Here is a 20,220-nt window from a genome sequence, read left to right on the forward strand (position 1 = left end):
GTTTATATCTCACTGTTTCCACTCATCTTCCCTTTATGGCAGAAATACTGGGTTGTGTGCTATCCTTGGAACACCATTTATTCATTTGTCTGTATCTTTTTCTTACTAAGCACCTACGTTTTCTTACTCAGTGCCTTTGTTCTTTTGGTGCCCACTCTCCTGAATGCCTTTTGCCTCCTCTATATGTATAAAAGCCAACACATTATTTATGGCCCAGGTTAAGTACCATATTTCCTGAGATGTGCTCATTCTCTTCCTCTCATCCCCCACTATTCAACTTAGAATGACTTATTCCATAGAAAGGTTTATTCCTCTTGTGAGACAGCATTTTTTTTTTAGCTTTAGGCTAATGAATATATATATATATATATATATATGTATATGTATATGTATATATATAGTCAGTTGCTCAGTCATGTCTGACTGTTTGTGATGCCATAGACTATAGCCTGCCAGGCTCAGCTATCCATGTGATTTCCCAGGCAAGAATACTGGAGTGGATTGCCATTTCCTCTTCCAGAGGATCTTCCCGTCCCGTGTGTCTCCTGCATTGGCAGGCAGATTCTTTACCACTGAGTCACCTGGGAAGCATATATATATATAAAAGAATATATAATATATCTATTATATTCATGTATATATGCATATATATAGTCATTAATAGGTACATATATCCACTTTTCTTCTATTGGACTCTAAATTCTTTGGGGGCTTGGACGTTTCCTCCCACTGTATGGCCGGCCAGTTATAATAGTGTTGTACACATAGTAGATATCTAAGAGCTGTTTGTGAAATGAATGAATTACAAACTGAAATGATTTAAACTTTGTTTCCCCTGCTGTATCATCACCTTTATCATCATCATGTATGAAACGTCCTATTTGTATTGGACATCTACGTGTATAGCGTGTCAGGATTTTTCAAATATCGGGGGGATTTTCATCTTATTTACTTTTTATAATGGTATTCTGAACTGGATATTATCTCTATTTTAAGTATGAAAAACTGAATCTCAGGTCAGTTAACTTTTTGGCTGCATGTAGTAAAGATAAGACTTGGATTCAAATCTTTTGACTATCAGTCTTGAATATTTCAGCAAGAAGTGAGAGCAGCTCGAGTCAGCATCAGCATCATAGGAAGTTTATTGGTTAATCAGTGACCATAAAGAACCAGGTTTTCTGGAACTCACACTGCTGTGTGGGGCCATCCCTCGGTGACTCTGAACTTGGATATGGGACATGTTTTGACTTATGGGATTTTTGCAAGTGTGAGGTAAACAAAGGCTTGATAAATTGCTGGTCAATTGAGACTTGCCTACTTGGAATGTTCCTTCTTGGAACCCAACTGACATGCCCTAAAAAGTCCACGCCCCATGGAGACACCAGATGCTCCCTCCAGTCCACAGCCCCAGCAGAGTCTTCAGTAGCCACACAGCACCGACAGCCAGTGTGAGTGAGCCTGCTGGGTGCAGTGAGGGTCCCAGGTGGTCCGGCCCAGGCCAGCTCCAGATGACTGCAGTTCCAGCCACAGAGTCTTTAGGGAGAAGAAAGTGGCTGTGGCTTAAAGCCATTACACTTCAGGGCAGCGTGGCCTTGAGCAATAGGTAAGAGAAGCATCAGGCAAGCATCTCATTTATTCCAAGTTCACCTCCCTGGTCCTGAACCAATCACCATGGCCAGGGTGGTGGGGTCTTTTGCCTCCTGAGGACTACATGGAGCAGGGGAAGAGAGACTCCCAAAAGCGGGTCTGGGAAATTGTGCAGGACAGACAAATAATGTAGGTAACCCACTCCAGTGTTCTTGCCTGGAGAATCCCAGGGACGGCAGAGCCTGGTGGGCGGCCGTCTATGGGGTCACACAGAGTAGGACACGACTGAAGTGACGTAGCAGCAGCAGCCAAGCCTGGTAGAGACTGCAGAAGGCAGCATAGCTCCTCGGGAGACAGATGGAGCTTCTTCACACCAGGGAGCTGTAGATTGTCAGAGTGAACAAGCTCACGTCCAGATACTGGCAATGGGCAAGTAACTGGGCAAGTAAGGCCCAGAAAAGGACATTTCTAGAGTCAAGATTCACCAATCGTTGGGACAGGAGCCCAGGGTCCCAGCCCCTCCTCTGGGTCTTTTTCTGTCGCCCAGGTTTCGTCCGTGGTGATGGTTGGCTGGTGTGGGGTACAGGTGGGGCCAGTGTGTGTGTTTCTAGGAGTCTGATCTGGGGTGGATGGGCGCGGCCCTGGGCTGGGGGTTTAGGTCTGGTGATGCAACTCTCCAAGACCTCTGTGTTCAGCACTCTGTACCCCTCTGGCCAGAGACCTGTGTTCACATAGAATCAGCTGCCTGCATTTGCAGGTAGTCAGAGCTACCTCACCTTCAGTCACCCCCCACCTCAGCCTTTGCCACACAGCTGATGGTTAAACCAGGCAGCCTAGGACACATCTCCGAAGCGTTGTAAAATTTTCACGGCAGGCTGGGGGGTGGGGTGGGGAGGAAGTACTTACAGACAACATTTGGGACCTCAGGCTTCATGGAATGCCCTGCTTGATGTGAATTTGTGGCTCTTTAGACAATTTAAGATCAATTTTTGTGAAATTTCCCAGAACATTTTGTTTCCTCAGGCAAAAAATGGCTTTTGCTGCGTGAATAGCACTTGAGCATCTGCTCCAGAGGAAGACAATCAATTGTGGCCTCTGACAAATCAATAAATATAGGTAGGAGGCAAGATTCTTTGTGTTCACCGTATCCATCACTCTCTTCCTTCCCATCACCACTGGAGATAGAGCTGTAGGATGTTCGTTCTGAGAGAGAATTTAGAGTTTATTTGGGCTACTGATGATTTCAGAGATAGGAAAACAGGCTCAGAGAGGCCTAAGGGCTTGTTTGAGTCCCACAGCAGTCCTGTGGATTGAGCTGGGATTTGAGTTAGTAGATGAGTTTTTTTGGACAGATCTGGGTGTTTGTTGCTATGTGGGCTTTCTCTAGTTGCTGCCAGCAGTGGCTACTTACTCATCGTTGCGGTGGCTTCTCTCGTTGCGGAGCACGAGCTCTTGGGCTCTCGGGGCTCAGGAGTGGTGCCCGGGCTTAGTTGCTCTGCAGCCTGTGGGATCTTCTCGAACTAGGAATCGAACTCATGTCCCCTACATGGGTAGGCTGATTCTTAACCACTCGCCCACCAGCCCTGAAATCTTTTTATGACTTTGGTGGCAGCTCTAACACAGGATAGAGCATAGGTCTTGAAGAGAGGAGATAGGAAGGATGCTGCGTTTCCAAGGAAACTTGTCTGTAGCAGGGGGACCATAGGAAGTGGAGAGAATGATCCAAATTTCTCCAGTAGAGACTCTGGACCTCACTGTCTGTCTTTAGCCACAAACAGGACACTTGGATCTAAAATCTTTAAGAGGTTTTTCTATTCACAAGTCCCCATAGGAAATTAGCCATGTTTGTTTTGTTTTCTCAGGATCCTGACCTACTTCTCTGAGGTTTGGTGGGGTAGGGGTGGGGTTAAACCATTCACCCAAGATCACACAGTCAGAAGGAGCTGATTCCAGAGCCTGTGCCCTTTGCATCACCCCGCACTGCCTTTTAGGGGGCCAGGCATAATCCTTACTGTAAATGGAATCCAAGGTATTTTGTCCCAGAGAAAAAGAGTCACAGGGAAAAGGTAGAAGTTTATTTATACTAGATGCTGCCCAGTGCAGTTGCTGAGGATGTAAGCTCCATGGCCAGGTTCAAATGCAAGTTCCAGCAGTTATATATGTGTGACCTTGGGGTGCATTTGTCCCCCACAAGGTCTTATTTTACTTCTTACCTACATAATGGACATAAACATTTATTTCATAGTGTGGTCATTAGTGTGAAGTGAAGTGAAAGTTGCTCAGTCATGTCTGATTCTTTGCGACCGATTCTTTGGACTATACGAATTAGGAGTGGGTGGCCTTTCCCTTCTCCAGGGGATCTTCCCAACCCAGGGATCAAACCCAGGTCTCCTGCGTTGCAGGCGGATTCTTTACCAGCTAAGCCACAAGGGAAGCCCAAGAATACTGGAGAGGGTAGCCTATCCCTTCTACAGTGGATCTTCCCGACCCAGGAACTGAACTGGGGTCTCCTGCATTGCAGGCAGATTCTTTACCAACTGAAATATGAGGGAAGCTGTGCCTGGCACTCAAGTGCTCAAAAATATGAGCTGTGATGTGCTTCTATCATGCACAGTATTAATTGGGGGACAGAATGATGCAAGAAAGGCAAGTATAAAAGAGAAGAGAAACCTTCTCTTCACGCTTAATTTGATGTCATGCACTGATTCCTTTGCATGTCCCGAGCACACTCCTGTCCTCCCTGGTGGACCAGGTTAGATCAGCTCATTTCAAAGGTGAGAGAAGAGTGAAACTCTTCACTGGGAAACCCGATTGGATGTGCATAAAGGTACATGTAAGAGGATAATCTTTGAAAGATCATTTATAATAGAGAAAACCCAGAAATAACCTAAATGTTAGTTTATGAGGAGCAGTTTACATTACCTATGGTACAGGACAGTTAGTGCAGCAGAGTACCTCCACATGCTTAGGATAAATCATCTCTGATTCCTTTTTTCTCCCTCTCACTCCCCACGTGAATACCTTCAGTAAGTCCTGTTGGCTCTACCTTCAAAATATATGCAGAATGTAGCAAGTTCTCATTACCTGCTACCACCCTGATCTTAAACTATTATCATTTTTCATAGATATTTGCACTCACCTTCAACCTGGTCTTCCTGCTTCCATTTTTGCCCTACCCAGCTGCAGTAGCATCCTTGCAGTTTCTTGAGCCTATTAATCACATTCCTACCTCAGGACCTTTGCACAGGCTGTTCCTGCTGCCTGGAAAACTCTTTCCCACAATGTTCTCATAGCTCCCTTTCTCATCTACTCAAGCCTGCTTCCGACTGAGGCCTGCTATATCCACCCTGTTTTTAACTGCAATTCTCCCCACTCAGTTTAGGATTCCCAATCTTCTTTATCCTGTTCTATTTTTTCCATAGCAATTATTGCTTTTTCATATGTAATATATTAACTCATTTATTAAGTGTATTGTTTCTTTCTCTCCACTGGAATGTAAGCTCCAGGAAGACAAGGATTTTTGCCTTTCTTTTTGCTTTTGTTGTTTACTCTTACATCCTTAGTACCAAGAATAGTTTCAAACAAATAGTAGGTAATTAATAAATATTTGTTGAAGAATGAATTAATTCTTTACACTGAGTTAGCATGGAGTCACAAAATCAATGCAGGGGACATCTACCTGTATTGATATGGAAAGATCTCCACGTTATATTTTTAAATTCAGAAAAATTAATATATTTAAACATAAATGAAATTATACCTGTATACATATGCATATCTGTATGTATAACTTCACTTGTGCCTAAAAAACAAAACCATCTATTTGTATCTACATATACATACATGTGCATGCATGCATGCCCAGTTGTGTCTGACTCTTTGCAACCTCATGACTGTAGCCTGCCAGGCTCCTCTGTCCATGGGGTTTTCCAGGCGAGAACATTGGAGTGGGTTGCCATTTCCTCCTCCAGGGGATCTTCCCAACCCCAGGATTGAACCCACGTCTCCTGTGTCTCCTGCATTGGCAGGAGGATTGTTTATCACTATGCCACCTGGTGGCATACACATGCATATAAATGCATAAAATGTTGGGAAGGTCATGTTCCAGGGGTATTAGTAACTGTTACATTTTAGGTAACTTTTTAGGTAGAGTGAAGGAAACAGTTAATTTTCTTCTTTATTCCTTTCAAATTTAAAATATTTATCCTCCAAAAGGCTGTATTCATGTGTCACTTGTGTATGTTTTTCTAAGTTGATATAAATTTGGAAAAAATATGAAATACGTTTGCAGAAAACTTAGCACTCTTTCTTATATTTTCCCACATCAACTAACCTGGCCAAGTTGTTAACAGAAAGGTTTGAAGTGGTTGGGGGGTGGGGAGTTGGTGGTGGGGTGTCTCTGACCAGCTGATTATTTGTGCCCACATGAACTGATTTCCCTCCCCCAGACCCACATGCTTTCCCACCCCGGACTGTGAGCTCCTTGGGAGCAGAGCCGTGGTTGTTCACGTCACAGATCTAGCAGTGTGAGTGTCTTCCAGCACAAGGCTTTGGACTTGGGAGGTGCGAAGAACACAGTTGTTTAATTGAGGCAGCCCTTTGGGAGCTCAGTTGGTAAAGAATCCGCCTGCAATGAAGGAGACCTGGGTTAGATATCTGGGTTGGGAAGATCCCTTGAAGGCGGGCATGGCAACCCACTCCAGTATTCTTGCCTGGAGAATCCCCATGGACAGAGGAGCCTGGCGGGCTACAGTCCATGGAGTCGCAAAGAGTCGGACACGCATAAGCATTTAAGCACAGCGCAGCACCGGAGTTTGCAAGTGCGGTCTGGGATGCAGCTTCAGTTCCCTCTCCTTCCTGCAGGTGGCAGTCTTCATCGGCTTGAGCCAGCCACGCTCCTTCCCTGAGCAATGGTTCTCAATCCATCAGGCACAATGCGTGTTCTTTCCTAACCCTTACTTCATAACATCCCTTTACTGTCCTGGAATGAAGTTACTAGATTAAATAATCCTCCTGCAAATATATTAATAACTTTGAAAACCCATACAACACCTTTGCTCTCATATAAAGAGAAATAAAAGGAAAGTGATAATAAAATACTGTGTGTTTTAATGGCAAATGCTTGGGTATGATTTCCCTAGATGATGTCATGAAGTCGTCAGATGCTTTACCCGTGTCTGGGACCCCTGTGAAAAGCCACAGCTACAGATGCTGTCTGAGGTAGGAGCAACATCTCAATCTGCGAAGCAGTTTTTCAAAACGGTAGGCAGTTTTTGGTAGAGTTCTGAATAAAACAAAGTACAAGCTTCTCTTAATCCATGTTCATTTCAGTCCCCCAAAATGTATATTAAAACCAAGCTTGCCACCTCACTAAAACAAACCAACAAACAGGTTCTAGGCTCAGGTAATTATAAACAGGTGTTTTACCTAGGAGGTAGTCTGAGGTGTGGGACAGTGTTGTGTTGTGCAGAACTGCCCTTAACGTTGCAGGACGTCCACATCCCTGTTCTCTCCCCCGCTGACTGTGGTGTTCCTTTCTTGTGAGTATAGCGCTAAAAAAGCAGATGTTCCCACGCGTTTCCGTAACGCCCTTTAGGGGGCACTGCTGGCCCCAGTAAGTACTCTTGCACAGCTGTGCGGTCTTAACAGGGTAGCCACCGGTCCAAGGTGGCCAGTGAGCTTAAAATGTGGCTGGTGGGACTGAAGAACTAAGCTTTTAATCTGATTCAATGTACACATAAACTTTTAAACTGATGCTCAAGTCAGTCATTGGAAAAAATTTAAGTGTGATTGGAACAACTTGGGTATGAATCTACTTTGTCAACTGTCTGTCTTATGAAAGGGCTTCCCTGGTGGCTCAGAGAGTAAGGGATCTGCCTGCAATGCAGGAGACCTGGATTTGATTCCCGGGTCGGGAAGATCTCCTGGAAGAGGGAATGGCTGCCTACTCCAGTATTCTTGCCTGGAGAATCCCATGGACAGAGGAGCCTGGCGGGTTATTGCATCGGGTGGCAAAGAGTCAGACACGATTGAATGACTTACAATCTTATGAAATCTGAATAGTGATAAAATATTTCTAGTTTTTTAATTGTTTCTTTGTACTTTTTAAATGTTGCCACTGGCAAATTTAAAAATAATATATGTGGGTTACATTACATACATATGTGAATGTCTACTAGAGAGTGCTGAGATGGAAAAAATTCAGGACTGTTTCACCGCCTCTGAGAGCTCTTCTTTCTTTCTGTCTGGTAGGAATGAACAGTGAGTCGGAAGTGAGAGAGGAGTTAGAAAAGAAGGTGAAAGTGTTAGTCGCTCAGTCATGTCTGATTCTTGCTGACCCCATCAGGCTCCTCTGTCCATGGAATTCTCCAGGGATAGAACCCAGGTCTCCTGCATTGCAGGCAGATTCTTTACCGTCTGAGCCCCCAGGGGCTGCAGAGGGGTGTGGGATCTTTGCAATGGTAGAATAATCCCAGGTGATTATTATTTTTTAATGAAGTCCCAGATTTTGGCCTGTGGCTCTGGCAGGGTTGATGTTTTTCCACTATGCTCACCCTCTGCTCGGTCCTCTGGGAACACTGTCATTGCTTTCTGACGTGGAGGTTTTGGCCTGTGATACAAAGACTTGTGCCAGCTCTGCTCAGAGGCTCAGAGTATGAGGAAGATGGCCTATCTCTCCATTCCGGTGAATTACAGTTAATGCAGGTGGTTAAATTTCAAAGCAAATTCTGGAGTCTTGTCTGAGACAGAGCATGGGGAATCAACCACACAGGTAGCTTAAGTTCCATCCCAGCCTCAGAGAGACCTTGCTGATTGTATATACTAGAGTCTATTATGGGTTTTAAATTACAACTAGATTTGTTAAAATATTTTCTATCTCATCTTTAAAGAATTGACCTTTCCCCCCCAAGTGGTCAATTTGATGATATGAGAGAAACATAAACTTTGGGGTCAGACCTGGGTGAGAATAACAACTGACATTTTGTGGCTCTGTGACTCTGAGCAGATATATAACCTCTCTGAGCTTCAGTTTCCAGTTTTCTTATCTGTGAAATACCTCTCTCACACATAGCAAATGCTTCATAAGCTGTAACTATTTTTCACAATGAAGAGGATGAGAGTCAGAGGTGGGAGAATTTTTAAGCAGAAAAGCATCTTCCAACAACATCTTTGAGACTTTTTTCTCAGAACACTGGTTTCCTGAAATAGAATTCCAACAATAAAAAGAATTTTGTGGGCACTACATTTTGGGAATGGTGGAGGTTGACAAAGTACATTAGTATATTTAACATTCTCAGAAGTCCTATAGTAAAGAAATCAGTTTAACTTTATTTAACCCAGAATTTCCCAAACTTATTTTATTAGGATTTTTTTTCAAGTTTTTCTATTTTTTTCAACTTTTAGCTCTGTGAGTCATACTTTGGGAAATGATGGCGTGGTAGAAAATGTCTTACTTTCTAATCTGAATCCCTGATCTCACACTTTGGATGGGTTGGTCTCATCAGATTGTCCTGTGATGCATTCGGTGACCAGTCACCAAACTATGTTCCATATCACCTAGGTCTGTAATGAAAAACTCATTTCTGCAGGAGTTTAGACAATCTTGTAAATTAAAAAAAATTTTTTTTAAAATAGTGATAATATGATAGTCTCTTGAAGCATTGCCTTGGAAATTTCTGTTTTGGTTGATGATAGAGCAAGGGGGCCTATAAACTTGGGTTTTGTTTTCCATGTTTTTTATAAAGTTACCTGAACTCTCACAACTTTCTAGGCAAGATCAATAACTGTAATAATCTTCTGCCATAACAATGTTTCAAAAGAAAATGCCAGGCTGGGGTTTAAATACACACACATTCACACAACACGCACACACACACACACACTGTGTAGTAATGCATGAGCAGATTAAAAGGGTATGTTTAATTTATAAGCCCTACTCTGATTAGAAAAGATAGATGTGGAAAGATCACTAAAGGATAATGTTTATACTCAATTTGCAATAATTGCACATTTCTTTCATCAAGACACATTTTTAACATAATCTCCCAAATCCCAAAGTACACATAAAAATAAAGTCCAGTAAATTACATCAGACAGAATAGGATAAAAATTCTACTCAGAATACCTAAGGATGTAAATCAAAATGCATAAAAGCAAGCCTAGATATCTGTGAATATTTTTCTAAGACAATTTTTGGCCCCAATTTTTATTATAAATATTTCAAACATTAAAAAATTAGAAAAATAGTATAATAAACAACCATAAAGAATCGTTAATATTTTTCCATTTTTTACTTCACATGTTATGCATATGTGTTAAAGTGGGCTTCCCAGGTGGTACTAGTGGTAAAGAACCTGCCTGCCAATGCAGGTTAAAGGTAAGATGCTTATTCTATCCCTGGGTCAGGAAGAGTACCTGGAGAAGGGAATGGCAATTCACTCCAGTATTCTTGCCTGGAGAATCCCATGGACAGAGGAGCCTGATGGGCTACAGTCCATAGGGTCACACAGAGTTGGACATGACTGAAGTGACTCAGCATAGCAGAGCATGCACAGATACTGAGGGAATAAGCTTTTATATAATGTATTGCAGACATCATGACATCTCACTTTAAGTATTCTAGCATGTATCTCCAACAAAAAGGACATTCTCACACATAGTCACTTAGATGTATCCTGCATATGAAAATGAAAACAACTCTTAAGTTCCCTCTGATATCAACTTTTAAAAAAAATTTATTTATTTATTTTTGGCCACATCTTGAGGCATGTGAGATCTTCATTCCCCAACCAGGGATAGAACCTGTGCCCCCCTGCAGTGGAAGTGTGGAGTCTTAACCACTGGACTGCCAGAGAAATCCCTGATACCAATTCTGGAGTCAAGTTTCTCCAGGAACCAACCAAGGTTCATATATTACACTTGGTTGTATCTCTGTAACTCTAGAATGTCCTGCTCATCACAACATTTTCCCCAGTATATTGACTTTTTGGTGAGACCAGTTGTCTTGCAGGAGGTTCCACCACTGCCCATCCATTTCTTTTTGGGTCATTTAGCTCATTCTTCTATTGCCTGTGCTTCATGTAAACCAAAAGTTAGGTCAAAGTTTTGATTACATAAATATTAAATATTTTGGCCTAAATACCTCATCAGTGGGGTGATCATTTATCCCCATTTGTCTCCTGTCCTGGTGTAACTGTAAATAGTGCCTTTCAGTGTCAAGAATGTCTTGGTTTGGACACCCTATCTATAAATGAAGCATCCCATTAGGAGAAATAGAATGTCAATTTGTCCTACCATTAGGGACACTAAGTCTATTCATGTGGTTAGATGTCCATTAGGGCTTTTAAAAAGTAATGAGCCCCATAATGAGATTGTAAATTGACTGATTTTGTTATACGTCACACACTTTACTTTCAATAACCCATTAAAATTTTCTGCATCTGGGTGCAATCATGAATAAACAATTCTAGGGACTTTCTGGTGGTTCAGTGGTTGAGATTATGCACTCCCAAGGCAGGGGACGTGGGTTCGATCCCTGGTTGGGGAACTAAGATCTCAAATGCCAGCACACAGAGTAGCCAAAAAAAGAAAATGAGAAAACAATTATACTTTGTTTGACTCAAATTAAAGTCACTTCTGCTTATATTAAAATGGTATGAAAAAAAATTTTTGCAATAAAATAATATGATTTCCTATTAGTTGAATTCATGCAGAGGAAAAATGGCAGAGGTTGAAGATTTAATTTTCTCCAGCCAATTGCATAAATTCATCTATATTTTTAAATGATAGGCACAGTTTACTTTAAAAAAACTTTTTCCTAATATTAAATTAATATTAGCTAATTATGGAAAATTTAGAAAATACACAAAAGTATAAAAAAGAAAAATAAAAATCACCCCAACTACCCTCTCAGAATCATTTTTAACATTTCAATGGATTTACATTTGTCTTTTTCTCCTATACAGTTTTACATAGAAAATGCTATAATTACAGAACAAAAAATTTTGCATCACATCTTTTCTCATTTAATTTGTTTCATAAATATTTTTCCATATTATTTCAAGCTCTCAAAACCTTTTAAACATGACTACATAATCTTTCATTTTGTGAAATTCCTACTGTTGAACATTTAAGTTGTTTTCAGATTTTTTTTCCTACAGTGAATAATTTTTCCATGTAAATATTTTTCTCTACTTGAAATTATCTCCTTAGAAGTCCTCCTAACCACTTCTGGTTCAGAACTGCTAGATTTGACTTGATTTTTGCTCAGATAAACTCTTAGACTTTTATCATGACTCAGTTTATCTTTTCACAGGTCTGATGACTGAAGAGGGAACCAAGGAGACCTTTGAAGGCCCTCAGGGGCAACGAGCAACATCAGTGAAGGTTCCTGAGGAGTCCCTTGAGTCACTTCTCCTCGCTGCCTCTGGAGGTGGTGGGTAATGACGCTCCATCCTTCATCTATACTTCATTTGACCATTTCTTTCTGGAAACTGCTGAAGTTGGACGGGGTCTACTTTAGAAACCAGACTGGGTCCAGGGTTGAGCTAGTTGTTCAGTTGCTAAGTCGTGTCCAACTCTTTGCAGCCCCATGGACTGCAGAACACCAGGCTTCCCTGTCCTTCACTATCCCCGAGTTTGCTCCAACTCACGTCCATTAAGTCGGTGGTGCCATCCAACCATCTCATCCTCTGTTGCCCCCTTTTCCTCCTGCCCTTGATCCTTCCCAGCAACAAGGTCTTTTCCAATGAATCGGCTCTTCACATCAGAGTTGGACTGGTTCCGACTTAAACTGGGTCCAGTGTGAGAACTCAATTTCTGGTGACCAGGCTGAGTTCTGCTGGGACACCCCACTCTCTCCAGAGCCTGAAGATGGCATCCTAGGGAAAATGGCAGAGGCCCCAAAAGGGTAAGAATACTCACCAAAGTCAGCCTACCTAGATCTCCATGGTGCCTGGTCAAGAGAGGGAAGTAAAATTTCACGTTGTCCCTTTCTAAATCCAGATTGGCAGGAAGAAACAGTTATTAATCCTTCATTTCCCAGGGACATCTATTGTCTTCTTGCTCATCTTAATTTGTGACCTGAGAAGTTGGCTTGCCACCTGTTAGTTGGGGCCCCCAAAGTTTGATTGTGCAGAACTGTGGGTTGCATTCCAATTGTGGCTAGGGTCCTACTGACTGCTGTCGGCTCTCAAGGGAATTTCCTGTTTTTCTTTCATTTGGTTATCTTTGGGAGTAACTCTGGGTCTTGGGAGGGTAGTTTCTTTTGCATCCTCTTTGGGGATGTCTCTTCATCCAGGGGTTGTTCAATACTGCCAGGAAATTTTGCTATTTGTTCTGATTGAAACCTAACAAGATATTCAAAAGCATTTTTTTTTTTTTTTAAGTCTCCCTATGGTCACAAGTTGGCCAAATTGGAAACTGATATTTGGAGCCTGGTAGGAACTTTTCTTTAGGCTAAGCTAGAATAAACCTGTGTATTCAGAAGAAAAGAAAATGTCCTGAAGTCATTGTGGAAGGATTTACTCACACATTTCAAAGGCACACAGATCTAAAGCTATAAGGTAGGAATCATTTGATTTCCATTTTAGTTGAAGATCTCCCTGATATAAACAAGCAAATTGAGGCTGATGTAGTTGGGTGGGTGGGTAAACCTCTTGAAGAAACACCACTGACCTCAATTCTTTGAGGAATTAAAAGCAATGATACTTGCCTTACAAACTGAGTCTTTACTAAAACAGAAATTCAGTTCTAGAAACAATTTGAAGCCACCTATCCTTTTTACCTTGGAGAAGGAAATGGCAACCCACTCCAGTATTCTTGCCTAGAGAATCCCATGGACAGAGGAGCCAGGTGGGCTGCCGTCTATGGGGTCGCACAGAGTCGAACATGACTGAAGAGACTTAGCAGCAGCAGCATCCTTTTTACCAATCCCCCCCAAATCCCCTATACAACTCAAATGCCTTGCAGATGCTGTGGATCTGGATTTAGAAAAAAAAAATGCCCTTCTTGGAGATAGCCTATCCTTTCTCTGTGTCTTTGAGATATAAATGTTTTACCTGATCTAAGGGAGGAAAAAAAAGACATTTGGAAGTTAGCTGAATTAAAAATTTTAAAATCTTTTCTGTAAATATTAGTAAGAGCCTTAGCCTTCGAGGTGGTGGTGGTTTAGTCATTAAGTCATGTCCGACTTTTGCAACCCCATGGACTGTAGCCCACCAGGTTCCTCTGTCCGTGGGATTCTCCAGGCAAGAATACTGGAGTGGGTTGCCATTTCCTTCTCCAAGTCATTGAGAGGTAACTGTAATTTATGCTATGCATCAGAAACACAATTTGGATGCAAACATTCTTTTACAAACTAGTGAGTTTTATATTATTATACTTGTCTGATGGCTAAATTAAAAAAATGATTTATTTATGTTTGTGCTGGGTCTTCCTTGCTGCGCTTGGACTTTCTCTAGTTGCAGCGAGAGGGTGACTCTTCCTTGCTGGTGCTTGGACTCGTCATCGCAGGGGCTTCCCTGGTGGAGCATGGGCTCTCGGTGCTCTGCATATGTGGGCTCAGTAGTTGTGGCACATGGGTCTAGTTGCCCTGCACGTGTGGGATCTTCCTGAACCAGGGATCAAACCCATGTCCCCTTCATTGGCAGGTAGACTCTTAACCACTGGACCATGAGGGAAGTCCTCATGGATAAAACTTTAAAATTAAAGCTACAAAATGTCTGTATTTGTCTGATGTTCCTGTATGTCTATGTATGGATGTTAGAGATATGCAGTATTTTTCTACCTCCTAACAGTATTGCCAAAATTAATTTGTAAAGAGCTCTATTTAATTGGCTTAAAGACAAACATTTATATTAATCAAATATACTCTCAGAAATATATAAACTAACCAAAAAGTCTCTCAAGTTCATGTGATCTAGGATAATCTTTGACAAAAAAAAGCTAGTTTAAGCTTGTTGGTTTAATTTTAAAAAGCATATCTTTAGAGCTATAGCATTAAATATAACAATTTCATTCTACCTGGACTTACTAAAAATCAAATAAGCTCATGTTATCTTTGTTACAGAATTTGTCAGCAAGAAGGATAACTTAACATGATGGTTAGCTATTTAATGTCTCATGATATTTTTATGAGTCAACTAAACATAATTAGGAACAAATAAATTTGAGAAGATATGGTTAGTCAAAGCTATGGTTTTTCCAATAGTCATGTATGGATGTGAGAGTTGGACCATAAAGAAGGCCGAGCACTGAAGAATTGATGCCTTCGAACTGTAGTACTGGCGAAGACTCTTGAGAGTCCCTTGGACAGCAAGGAGATCAAATCAGTCAATCCTAAAAGAAATCAACCTTGAATGTTCATTGGAAAGACTGTTGCTGAAGCTGAAGTGCCAATACTTTGGTCACCTGACACAAAGAGCCGACTCATTGGAAAAGACGCTGATGCTGGGAAAGATTGAAGGCAAAAGGAGAAGGGGGCAGCAGGGGATGAGATGGTTAAATAACACCACTGATTCAGTGGACATGAATTTGAGCAAACTCCAGGAGATAATGGAAAACAGAGGAGCCTGGTGTGCTGCAGTCCATGAGGTTGCCAGGAGTCGGGCACAACTTATTGACTGAACACAACAATAACAAATTTGGGAATTCCCTGGTGGTTCTGTGGTTAGGGTTCCTCTTTCACTTCAGGAGGCACAGATTTAATGCTTGGTTGGGAAACTAAGATCCTACAAGCTGCGTGGTCCAGCAAAAAAAGCAAAGCAAAACAAAACAAACAAAAACCCAAGTAAATTAAATAGATGCATGTAAGGTTAAAGCTTATGAACAAACTTTTCAATAATAATAATGTTTTAAGATATGTTTACTTAAACATAATTTCCAAAATATTTTTCATAACTTGAAGCCTTAAAGTTATACTGAGATCAGCTAAATGATAGGTATTCATTGAATATCCAAATCATTTCTGAATAAGATAAAATAGTGAAACATAAATTACTGACAAAGATTTATCTACTTTTGACTTCCTTTTGCAGAGGAGTTAAAAATACTCAGATCTATTAGTAAACATGTTTTGTAACACATTGAACATTTTACCGTGAGGACGACTATACTTCCAGAAATTGAGAAATTTATTTTTGAATGTGACAATCCACAGAATGCTACTCTGATAGTCCACAGTTGCTTACTTCTTTATTTTCATTAAGAATAAAGAATTCTAAGAGTTAAGTTTCTAATCAATATTTGTAACTAAAACTGCTTAGAAAAATAAGAATTAAAGGAAACAATTGTTTGAAAAGTACATGAGGAAAGTAAAATAACTGGTTGTTTGAGAATGAGGAAGAGAAAAAAACAGGATAAAACCTGAATAGATGTAAAAAAAAAAGTTGTAAAAGGTTTGTGAGAAAGGAATTTTATGTATGGTCAAGCTGACTAAAATGAGAATGGATTTATTTAAATTTTTAAAGAATAAGTTTTAATATCAGAAGTACATTGGTACAGAAGTAGAATTTGGCTTTCTCTCTGTAAAAGGACAAATTTGTCTTGGAATATTGGTCTGCTTTGGACTGTGAAAGTTTGTTGTTGAACCTTTTGGGTAATCTACCTGGAAAGCAAAGATTTGGTCTCTTCCAAACTAATTTATTGTGCTTTACTTTGTCTTTATCAGCATTTTGATTACATAAGAAAACCCAGTCTTCTCAATATTAAAAGATCTAAGTTTTGTTCACAGCTATGTAATATTCTGTTTGCCTTTAAAATCTTCTATTGTCAACTTAAATTGATAATTAGGTATTACTTCATAATGATCTGAGATCCTATTTAGTCAAATGTTCAAACATTTTGACAACTTCCCCAAATAAAATTATGAATGCAGTCTTTTTGACTTCAAAATACCTTTGAAATTTCCCAGAGGAAGCCTGGAAAATCTCAATGAATTTGTCCCTCACATTGTGAAAGAGAGTTGTTAAATTAATTATGTTTATTTAATATGCTAAATTGTGTGGGATGCATTATCAAGTAGTAAGTGATGACAAGCCTTCTTAAGTTCTATGCTTTTGGGTATATATGAGAATATGCCTAAAATCTTATGCCCAAGATTTGACCAGATACTTTTAAGGAACTCATGTTGACTCTATGGAGCCAAGAAAAGCTCCTTGGAAAAACTAACTTTGTACCTTGCTTAAGGCTTCCTGGAAGCCCTACCAGGTGAATAAGGAAGGCTACTTCCAGAAAGGTCCAGAACCTTAGGATACTTTAAAAAAGAGAGGAATTCAGTCACCTCTTTAAATATACCAGGTGAAGTCTAATGTTGAGTTTTTGGTTTGGTTTCTTAGCCTGGAGAGGCTTTTAAAAGTCCAATCTAAAATTCCTTATGAAAAATTATCAGCAAAGCAGATTTAAAGAGAATCTATGTGGTCAATCACCATTCTTACCGCATTCATCTAAATAATCAGGCCAAATTTAATGAGACTAAGCACTTGCAGACAAATTTGTCTTATAATGATTATCTTTGAGAGAAATGAGGGTGATTGTAGAGGAAATAATTATGCTTCATAGAAAATGATAACACAGCCTTGTGGATATCAGATTCTAGTGCTGTTCATTGTCTTTGAGGTTTTGTTATATACCTGTAAATCAACTGTATCCTGAGTTCTAGTTTCCTCAAATATCGGCTACAACTCTTCAAACTAACATTTCCAGTTTTCTCCAACATTTCTGATTTGGAATCATTAAGAACAAAGAGTGCCTTTGAAACTCTTTGGAAGGGACCATCCCAGGTCCTCCTCACTACCCAGATGGCAGTCAAAGTTCAGGGACTTGACCCTTGGATCCACACCCTCTAATTGAAAAGGGCTTCTCTAGACTCCTAGAATGGCACACCAGCTGGAGATCTAAAATTAAAATTGTCTAGAGAGGTTCCTTTCCAGAAGCTGATGACATCTCGAGGTGACCAGCTCTCTCAAGATCACAGTTCAAGATCTTTTTTTTTTCTTCACAGTTCAAGATCTTAATCTCCAGTGTGAAAGCTTTATTCCTTTTTTTTAATTACTTGCTTTCCCTCTCTGTTAATGCACAGGAAAACAATGTTCCTTAACTCTGGCAACTATCACAAAATCTATTGATAAGGCAACAGCTACACGACAGAAATCCCTGGACTTTCTTGTGAAGGTGGTCTTAGGTAATAGAACTGCTTTAGATTACTTGTTGGCTGAACAAGGAGTCTATGTAATAGTAAATATCTCTTGCTGTACCTAGACCAACACCTTTGGTGTTGTAGCAAATACAAGAAATTAACAAATAAGCCACTTGGCTAAAGCAGGTTGATGCCTTTTCAGGTACATTCTTTGATTTATTAGATACCGACTGGTGTGGTGCATGGGGTCACTAAGGAGTATGCTTAAGTCTCCTGGGATTACCCTCCTAGTGGTCCTACCCTCCAGGTGTGGTGCTTGGGGTCACTAAGGAGTATACTTAAGTCTCCTGGGATTACCCTCCTAGCGGTCCTGCCCTCTAGATGGTCTCCCTGCTGTGCTGTGCTGCACTTAGTCACTAGTCACGTCCAACTCTTTGCAGTCCTATGGATTGTAGCCTGCCAGGCTTCTCTGTCCATGGGGATTCTCCAGGCAAGGATACTGGAGTGGGTTACTATGCCCTCCTCCAGGGGATCTTCCCAACCCAGGGATTGAACCCAGGTCTCCCACATTGCAGGTGGATTCTTTACTATCTGAGCCACCAGGGAAGCCAAGAATACTGAAGTGGGTAGCTTATCTCTTCTCCAGGGGATCTTTCTGACCCAGGAATTGAACTGGGGTCTCCTGAAATGCAGGGGGATTCTTTACCAGGTGAGCTTCTATCAAAGTTTTTAAACGCTGTTTGTAGCCGTCAGCAGTACATCAGATTTTTTTTTCCTGCACTTGGAGAAATGGAAACCAGATGAACAACAAAAACAGTTCTTCTGTGAATCTGACATCATAATCTGGGAGTTTCACAATGAGACAAGAATGATTTAACTTTGATGGTGACTGATAGAAACACTAATGGCAACTGTTTGGTTAGTCTCTCATGTATGAGAGGATGGCAAAAAAAGGGGGATTGTTAAATTAATTATACAAGGATGCTGTTAAATGGGTGTGGCTTTAGTGCCATGGGGGCCTATGTCAGCAAGTCAGAGTCTAAGCCTGTAAATGTCTCATGGTCACAAAATAAAAAACTCCTAAGGCTGAGCAATCACAAACAACTAGGCTTTGAGCTATCGGCCAAACAGTGACTGCCTTACTTTGCTTCTGTCTCTTCTCTATAAACGCCTCTGCCCTTGGGACCTTCCTGGTAGTTCAGTGGTTAATAAGACTTCACCTTCTGATACAGGAGGTGTGGGCTTGATCCCTGGGAGTTAAGATCCCATATGCCTCATGGCCAGAAAAACCAAAAGGTAAAACAGAAGTAACACTGTAACAAATTCAATAAAGCCTTTAAAAACAGTCCACATTAAACAAAAAAAAATCTTCTAAAAAAAAATTGTCTCCACAAACTCATGTTGGTGGAGCACTCCTAACCACTTCTGGATTGATGCTGCCTGATTCAAATCAGTTTTGCTCAAATAAACTCCTAAAATTAAAAAGAAAAATCATCTCCTTAAAATAAATTATTGGGTTGAAAGTAATGAATTTTTTTTTCATTTATTTTCCCCCTGATTATCAAGGTAAGATAAGTTTATCATCGTCAAGTAAAATATAATGAAACTGGGAAGGAAAAAATAGTCTTTCAAAGTCTTCCACCTGGGGGCAACTCATGTTAATATTTTGACATTATTTCTTCTGATTCATGCGGTTATTTTCTCTTCTAGTAAGGTTCAAGGATGTGAACATTTTTAAGGCTTTGGATAATACTGCCAAAATTGCTTTCACTTTATCAAGTGAGGTAAGTTGTGACTGTCCTAAAAAAACCACGAACATCTAAAAATTATCAAATAAGCATGATTGTTTCCAAACTTCTGTGATTTTAGTCTAGCTCTCTACAAGTCTGTTTGTGAACATGGGAATGGGCATAAAAATGTACAAAACAAATGTTACTTGGAACACTCATTGCCAGCTTTTGATTTTTTCACGTAACTAAAGGATTCATTTTTCATAGCCAGGATCCTATCCAATTCCATTGTGTTCATAATTCTAACTTAATTTAAGCTTAACACATTTTCAACGTGGCACAAGTACAATTGTGCGAAATGCATCAACATATACAGTCTGGTTGAAGTCTACCCTTTTGAAAGGCTAACTTTTTAATGGCATTTATCCCACAGGCAGTGGAAAATGCCTGTTTAATAGGTAGTCATGGAAATCCACTCTCTGCTCCTTCTGGATAAAGATAGGCTGTCAGACATTTACTAATTACTTGTTTCCTGGCAGGAATAGGGGAAAATGTTCTCCTAGTTACGTCTTCCCAGTCTTTTTCATGGCATGGCACCCTTGGAAATTAATGATACTTGTTCTTTACACTGGAGGAAATAAATGAGGCTGATGTAATCCATGGTGACGCCCTGGAAGCCCGGGGCCACACCGGCCTGTCCTGAGACTGAGGGATCCATGCTCCAGGGTCCTGTCGTCTGTTCATGGCACGTCAAGGCCAGCTCTGTGT

Source organism: Cervus canadensis, chromosome 4 (genome assembly GCF_019320065.1).
Source record: "Cervus canadensis isolate Bull #8, Minnesota chromosome 4, ASM1932006v1, whole genome shotgun sequence".
Classification (NCBI taxonomy): Eukaryota; Metazoa; Chordata; class Mammalia; order Artiodactyla; family Cervidae; genus Cervus; species Cervus canadensis.